At 33.0% G+C, this 8,708-nt stretch overlaps 2 long non-coding RNA genes across 3 annotated transcripts; one reads left to right on the forward strand and one right to left on the reverse strand.

Annotated features, from left to right (window-relative positions):
• Positions 1–5,082, forward strand: LOC117108632. Its single transcript, XR_004445391.1, has 3 exons — positions 1–549; positions 2,943–3,007; positions 3,545–5,082. It is a non-coding gene; the product is annotated as an uncharacterized LOC117108632 (long non-coding RNA).
• A 545-nt stretch (positions 5,083–5,627) lies between these two features.
• LOC117108631 lies at positions 5,628–8,378 on the reverse strand. 2 transcript variants are annotated; one of them, XR_004445389.1, is made up of 3 exons: positions 8,236–8,378; positions 7,107–7,207; positions 5,628–6,004 (listed from the first exon to the last, which is right to left on the reverse strand). It is a non-coding gene; the product is annotated as an uncharacterized LOC117108631 (long non-coding RNA). The 2 variants fall into 2 exon arrangements; XR_004445390.1 differs by having other exon boundaries at positions 7,107–7,202; positions 8,236–8,353.
• Positions 8,379–8,708: the final 330 nt, after the last annotated feature.

An 8,708-nucleotide genomic window follows, 5' to 3' on the forward strand; every position in this document is an offset into this window, starting at 1 on the left:
GAACAATTGTGAAGAGGAAGTGGAAGATACCACACCACACCACAATACCATAAAACTGATGAAAACCAATCGTGCGAGGTACCACACCACTGGTGAGGACCAATTGTGCAAGATACCACACCACTGATGGGGATCAATAGTACAAGATACCACACCACTGATTGGGATCAATGGTACAAGATACTACACCACTGATGGGGATCAATGGTACAAGATACCACACCACTGATTGGGATCAATGGTACAAGATACCACACCACTGATGGGGATCAATGGTACAAGATACTACACCACTGATGGGGATCAATGGTACAAGATACCACACCACTGATTGGGATCAATGGTACAAGATACCACACCACTGATGGGGATCAATGGTACAAGATACCACACCACTGATGGGGATCAATGGTACAAGATACCACACCACTGATAGGGATCAATGGTACAAGATACCACACCACTGATGGGGATCAATGGTACAAGATACCACACCACTGATGGGGATCAATGGTACAAGATACCACACCACCTTGTGCTACATAATGTGTAAGATTCCCCTCAATTTTCATATGTTATAATAAAATCTAGATTAAGTGATGTTTTTAAAAAAGTGTTGAGGATTAAATAGGTTTTAACTGTACATTTGTAAATTTATTTGAAGCACTGTAAAATTTCTTATTCAAGATTGAATTTGGGAAAATTTTATATGTATATTTTTTTCAAATTGATGTTTTTCTTTTGCTTAAAATACAATTCATCTCTGTGGTTTATAATTTAGAAAAAATAAACATCTAATTTGTGCAGTATAGTCTTTTAAATTGCCCAATTAAAAAATGCAACGAAACTTGTGTTATAATTATTGTTAACATATGACATTGTGGTGCTTCCGATAGGTAAATTTTCTTTTGTTATAAAATGCATTTTATATTATCTAACCAAATATGGAAAAGGAGAGCACAATTTTTGTTTGCCAAATTAAATCATTCAATAGCATTTAACTTGAAAAAAATGCTTGTTTTGGTAAAAAGTTATTTACCACAACAAATCTTGTGAAAATTTAATTAAAAATTTTTTAAAAATTGTATTTCATTATATAAGTCTCCTTTTTCATGTTGTGGTATAATTTTTTGCAAAGGTGCATGCATATCTATAGTTTTTATAAGTATAATATTAACTTTACTTTGGAAAATGAAGACAAACTAATTAAACTTGTTTTCAAAAAATCCTGTTAAATAATAATTAATTACTAATTGATTGTAATCATGGAAATACTTGATGCCTATATAAGAAAAACTAAATAAAATTCACCCAAGTTCGTCAAATATCCACAGTTTCCTTGGCGGCTTCTGGCCACCAGCCTAGGGGCGCGCTTTGGACAGATTTTAGTACCATCACACTTGTGTATACATGGTGCACACGCTCCTCCAAAAATTTTATACATCCCGTACCCGATCTCCCACATCCCCCTCCCAAGTTGCGCTCTTCCCTAAAAATCACAGTTCAAGTAGTTAAAAATCCTTAAAATCACCTTATTTTTTGGGGTTAGCGGCCATCGAACTGATCATCTTAACCTATGCGCCCCCAATAAGCAACTCCATTTCAAGCTGCCTAGATATGCCACTGCCATCACGTCGTGAATTACATTCTAAAATTCCCCCCCCCCTCAACACCTCCACACACTTTCCTGCCATTAGCCTTCAGGTAGTTCCTCAGTTATAATATATCAAAAGCGTTTTGTCTGCTTTGTTTTCGATTTTTTTTTTGTCTTGTCTATGTGCTTGTGTTGGATCTGTGTTTTGTCTGTCTGTTTATTTATTTTTTTATTTTTATTTATTTATTTTTTTATTTATTTATTTATTTATTTTTTTTATTTATTTTTTTTTTATTCTTTTATTTTATTTTATTTATTTATTTATTTTTTTTTTTCGCAACTCTTTGCTTAAAATGTCATTCGCAATATTTTTATAAAAAATTTTACCTATTCCGATTTTCTAATGTAATTTTATTAATCATTTACTTGTTTTGCATTTGTTTGTTTATTTTCTTATCTGGATTTTTTTTATCTGTATTTTTTTGAACTTGCAATTTTTAGCTTAAGATGTAATTTTGTGCAATTTTCTTGTAAATTTCTCTATTCCATTTTATACTGTAATTTTATTAATCAATTTGTAATTTTGATGTAATTTCTCACAATATATTATAATTTGTAAATTTCTCTTTTCCTCTTTATACTGTAATGTTATTTATCAATTTATCTTTCACTTGTTTGTATTTTTCTATATATTTATATGTATTATAAGACATCCTGTAATTGGCTTCCGCTGTTGGATGATTTTCGAAATAAATAAAATAAATAAATAAATCCTCTATTAATTATCCTGCACCTCATCATCCTTGATATGCTGTAGCAAAGATCTTATAAACACAAGATAGCATTCTCCGCGATTTATGCGTAACAAATAGAAGCATCGGTCAAGGTTCAAAAGTTTCCAATTTAGCAAGAAGGTGCCATTCATGCGCTATTATACCAAAGAGAAAAAGTAATTAGTTTTGGAAGAGGGCGTCCTATCTGTTGCCATGGATCTGAGATGGTTCCTGTTCTGTTGTTCACAGGATTGATACCCAAGGTAAAGTCGCGCGGTGTACGGTATGGTCAGAGCGGTCAAAGGTAAAAAGTTTCCAATTTATTACAGAATTTGCATGCATAAATCGCGGAGAACGCTATCTTGTGTTTATAAGATCTTTGGCTGTAGTCATCGTATTTAGCCCTATGTACTGGAACTACTGTACAATGCGACACTACAGAACATCTTTATTTTATTCATTTTCCCATATTATTATTATTTACACAGCACTTGTTTGTAAATTAATTGAATATTTTTTTATTGTAATTTTGTAAAATCACTATATACCTTATTTCTAAATATTCAATATTTCAGAATATGAAAAAAAGTTGAGTGATATTCAAGCCATGAGTACACCACCACTATGCACCTTGCAACAGGTAAGGAAATGATCTTCTAATTCTAAGAAAGTGAAAATTAATTTGTTAATCCTTACAATTAAAGTACCAGGTTTAAAATTAATTCTTAATGATAGAAAAACAGAACCAATGTCTTACTGTATTTATCATCTAATTATAAATTTTCTAATTGATTATTTTTTTTTTTAATATTAGCATTTTGAAAATAGTAGTGAAACTTTTGTTAATTTGTTGGATTGGATTTATTTGGTGTAAACACCAAGGATAGCCCATGAAAGTCTATATGTTACTATTTCATTTATATAAAAATATAGTCTGGTATATAATTTTGGAAAGCTTATAACAATGTTAAAACTTTGACTAGTATATTCAAAAATTAAATTTGTTTTTATTCTTGTTCAATATTGTCTGTATATTATGTATCTTGTAAATGACTGCCGTAGTATTATTTTAGTAGATGATATTATTATAATACTTGCAGTTATTTAATAGCGTAATTGTACTAATTCTAATAATAGTTAATAATAACTAATAATTCTTGTTATCTATATTTTTCAGGGAAACACAGGCACATGTTCATCATGTATTTGCGAAGAAAAGCATTCAGTAGGAGTTTGTTAATTGCAAATGCAGATAAACAATTGGATGTCCAGTCGGATTTGTTGGAAGCTTGGATAACTGAAGCTGGAAACTGGGGAAAATGTTTATGTAAACATGGAGCAAAGAAATGCATTGTGGGAAATCAGGACTGATTTGCTTGAACCCTGGTAACTGAAGCTTAGCAACATCAGACTGAGATAAAGTGTGGAAGTAAAATTTTAACATACAAATGCAGTAATGAACTTTGAAAAACAGACTAATTTGTTTGTATTATGCAGTGTACAGCATACATGATTCTGTACTTCGTTAAGATGGCTTATAGATGAAAATCTCAATTTTAGTTAAAATGTTGGTCCAATTCTGGTCCAAAGAGTAGAGTAAATTATTGGTCCTATTCTGGACTTAGTTAAAATGTTTGTCCAATTCTGGACCTAGTGTAAATTATTGGTAATACCTTGGACTTTACTTAGTGTAAAATATTAGTCCCATTCTGGACCTACACCTGTAGTGTAAATGGTATACTATTGTGAAATTCGTAAAAATTCTGGAATTAGTAAGAATTCTTTTTTAAATAATGTAAATGGTTGAGTCCTATGCTGGACTTAGTTAAATTAATGTAAATGGTTGAGTCTTTATTCTGGACTTAGCTAACATTCTGGACTTAATGTAAATAGTTGAGTCCTATGCTGGACTTAGTTAAACTTAGTGTAAATTATTGGTCCTATCTTGGACTTAATGTAAATTTCTAGACTTTAAAAAGAATTCTTTTTTAAATTAATGTAAATGGTTGAGTCCTATTCTGGACTTAGTGTAAAATATTACTCCCATTCTGGACCTACACCTGTAGTGTAAATGGTATACTATTGTGGACTTCGTACAAATTCTGGAATTAGTAAGAATTCTTTTTTAAATAATGTAAATGGTTGAGTCCTATGCTGGACTTAGTTAAATTAATGTAAATGGTTGAGTCCTATTCTGGACTTAGCTAACATTCTGGACTTAATGTAAATTGTTGAGTCCTAGCTGGACTTAGTTAAACTTAGTGTAAATTATTGGTCCTATCTTAAACCTAATGTAAATTTCTAGACTTTAAAAAGAATTCTTTTTTAAATTAATGTAAATCGTTGAGTCCTATGCTGGACGTAGTTAAACTTAGTGTAAATTATTGGTCCTATCTTGGACTTAATGTAAATTTCTAGACTTTAAAAAGAATTTTTTTTTTTAAATTAATGTAAATGGTTGAGTCCTATTCTGGACTTAGTGTAAAATATTACTCCCATTCTGGACTTAGTTAAAATTCTTGACTTTAGTGTAAATGGTTGAGTCCTATTATGGACTTACTGTAAATGGTTGTGTCCTATTCTGAACTTAGTTAAAATTCTGGACTTAATGTAAATGGTTGAGTCCTATTCTGGACTTAGTGTAAAATATTACTCCCATTCTGGACTTAGTTAAAATTCTTGACTTTAGTGTAAATGGTTGAGTCCTATTCTGGACTTACTTAAAATTCTGGACTTAATGTAAATGGTTGAGTCCTATTCTGGACTTAGTTAAAATTCTTGACTTAATGTAAATGGTTGAGTCCCATTCTGGACTTAGTTAAAATTCTTGACTTAGTGTAAATGGTTGAGTCCTATTCTGGACTTAAATGAAATTCTGGACTTGAATAAAACTAATTGCAACACCATTTTCATTGTACTACTCTTTTGTAGCGTAATGTATTTCAAACAACACATACAATCCAATAAATGTTACCGAAACTTTTTTTGAAAATTTCGGCAGCATTTCGCGCATTAAGACAGTTGGGATTATCCAAGCGGAAGCGATCGCCTATCATAGGCGATCGCCACGCGTGGAACCTACGCGCCACCCACCACCCTTGGCCACGCTGAAAGATATATATGCCTCTCAGAAGTTGTTCTGGACTTGGTGTCAGTTTTGCTGTTTTCCTGAGTTTTGCTCTGGACTTAGTTAAAATTCTTGACTTCTATTCTGGACTTAAATGAAATTCTGGACTTGAATAAAACTAATTGCAACACCATTTTCATTGTACTACAACTCTTTTGTAGCGTAATGTATTTCAAACAACACATACAATCCAATAAATGTTACCGAAACTTTTTTTGAAAATTTCGGCAGCATTTCGCGCATTAAGACAGTTGGGATTATCCAAGCGGAAGCGATCGCCTATCATAGGCGATCGCCACGCGTGGAACCTACGCGCCACCCACCACCCTTGGCCACGCTGAAAGATATATATGCCTCTCAGAAGTTGTTCTGGACTTGGTGTCAGTTTTGCTGTTTTCCTGAGTTTTGCAGTTTCAAGTTGATTTCAATGAATATTCATCATTTTTCTGCCTGGTAATGAAGACAACTGGTCTGGTTGAATATGCTAATGAATTAACTGTAGCAAGCTATCTGTAATTAAAAAACATTTTAAAAAAATATTAGATTCAACCAACAAATATTAGGACTTTGATTGATTTTATTTCTTTTAAAATAATTGCTAAATAACACATTTTCATTTATTTAAAGAAATACTACATTTATAAACTTTATAATAAATTCAACACTAACACGAGTTTGATAAAGCCTGACTATAATATATCCCAAGGCAAGGCTTGTTGATGTGCAGACCTTTCTTGGTGAGTTCACAGTAAACTTCCCTGAATGGTGATTTACACATTGTAATACTGCAAACTCAGATATGAGATTGTAAATATTTGAAGACACTGAGTTCTTAATTACCACTTATGGTGGTATTGCTTGAATTGATAGAATTAAAATTTAATCTAAACAAAAATGAAAAAATATATATATTTTACTGTTGCTTAAGACAACTTTACAAATTTTTATTATTATTTTCTTAAACCCACAGAAGTAATCTCTAATGCAGTTTAGGCAGCAAATGATTTCTTTCAACACTTTTGGAAAAAGGCGTTAAATCTGCCTCCAATTATGAAAATTACACAATCACTACCACAGTCAATCCTGCACAAAAATAAAGATATTAAGTTGTGTTACAACTCCTCACCAAAATTATTTATCTTATTAATGATGGGTGGATGCTCATCAAAAATCACTGCATGTATATCAAATAAAATGCAGCAATATATAATTTTACATTACAAATTATTAACCATAGCTATAAAATAACACTCGATAATAGGCCTACATCACAATAAAAGAAGTGGTTTGGCGGAGTGGGGACAGTTTGGTTTCTCAACTTGGTCTGAGTTTCAACCCCTCACTGTTCATTCAACTTGTGTCCTTGGGTATTGACACTTTATCTGCATGCTTTTCTCCACCTAGGAGTAATTTATCATGGGTACCTGGTGGGGTTGAATGCCAATAAGTGCTGATAATGGAATACTCCCCCAGAGAGCTTGGGTTTGTGTTCCATAGGCGTTTAATCCAATGACCGGAGGGTAATAATATGAAGTGCTTACAGGCCCTGTTGGCAAAAAGCGCTACATAAAAGCTTAACATATTATGAAAAATGAAAAATCTTTCCACTTACCAATATCTGGTATTCTTGTGTTGTTATCTACTTTTCTCACATAGCAGAACACGATGTTTTTTAAGGTTTCAGTCAACCTGCCTCTATACCAACATGCTGCTCTATAAAATAAACGGAATAATTCACCAGAACCTTTATGGAAAGGGGCGTATGTTCCTTTGTACGTATATAAAAATGTATTAGAGGGTTCTGTGGTCTGTTAATGGTTTATAATAGAGGAATGTAAATAAATAAATGGAATTATATTTTCAATAAATATTGATGTAATGACAGGGCTGTTGAGAGTGGCCATGCACCTCGGGTAGGCTTAGTTGTCAGGGTCAATAGCAGGGGGATCTGGGCCTGCCTAGGGCCTTGGTGGGATCAAGGGGCAGACCCCTGGTGGGGAGTAGGAGCGAAGCGAAGCTATGGTCCTTTAGAGGATTAGAGGACATAATTTAATGGATTGTAGAGTGGCTAATTTCACCAGTTCATGGAAAATAAATTATAGAAACATGAATAGTAACAGCTTTCCTTGTTTGTAAACACTGAGCCGAAATAATTTATAACATATGTATTGAAGATGGCAGTGGCGGATCCAGGAATTGGAAATAGAGAGGAATTGGAAATAGAGGGGCCCTATTGAAGGACTTTCACAGATTGAGGTGTTGTAATAGGGCTATTTTCTATGCAAATAAATCAGAATGAATTTGAAAAAATAATAAAGGTAATGCTGTAGTGTGAACTTTAACCTGATAATACAAATGCCAAGTCTTAAACAAAAAAACATTGTATACAGCAGCAGTTAGTTATAAACTGTATTAATTAGTTGTCTAGGGTCAATGGTAGGCGAATTCATCTGTTTCAACCCCTCACTGTTCATTTAACTTGTGTCCTTGGGTAAGATACTTTATCTGCATGCTTTTCTCCACCTAGGAGTAACTTATCCTGGGTACCTGGTGGGGTTAAATGCCAAAAAGTGCTGATAATGGAATACTCCCCCGGGGAGCTTGAGTTTGTGTTCCATAGGCATTTAATCCAATGACTGGGGTAATAATATGAAGTGCTTACAGGCCCTGTTGGCAAAAAGCACTATATAAAAGCCTAACATCTTATTAATATGAAAAAAAGGAAATATCTTTCCACTTACCAATATCTGGTATTCTTGTGTTGTTCTCTACTTTTCTCACATAGCAGAACATGATGTTTTTTAAGGTGTCAGTCAAGCTGCCTCTATACCAACATGCTGCTTTATAAAATAAGAGGAATAAATCAACCAGAAACTTTTTAGAAAAGGGGCGTATGTTCCTTTGTACGTAAAGAGGTATTAGAGGGTTCTGTGGTCTGTTATTGGTTTATAATAGAGGAATGTAAATAACTAAACAGAATTATATTTTCAATAAATATTGATGTAATGACAGGGCTGTTGAAAGTGGCCATGAAAAATAAATTATAGAAACATGAATAGTAACAGCTTTACTTGTTTGTAAACAATGAGCCGAAATAATTCATAACATATGTATTGAAGATGGCAGTGGCGGATCCAGGAATTGGAAATAGGGAGGAAATAGAAATAGAGGGGCCCTATTGAAAGACTTTCAAACAGATTGAGGTGTTGTAATG

The sequence above is a fragment of the Anneissia japonica genome, unplaced genomic scaffold, assembly GCF_011630105.1.
Source record: "Anneissia japonica isolate Jap-2015-1 unplaced genomic scaffold, ASM1163010v1 scaffold287618_len18578_cov137, whole genome shotgun sequence".
Lineage (NCBI taxonomy): Eukaryota > Metazoa > Echinodermata > Crinoidea > Comatulida > Comatulidae > Anneissia > Anneissia japonica.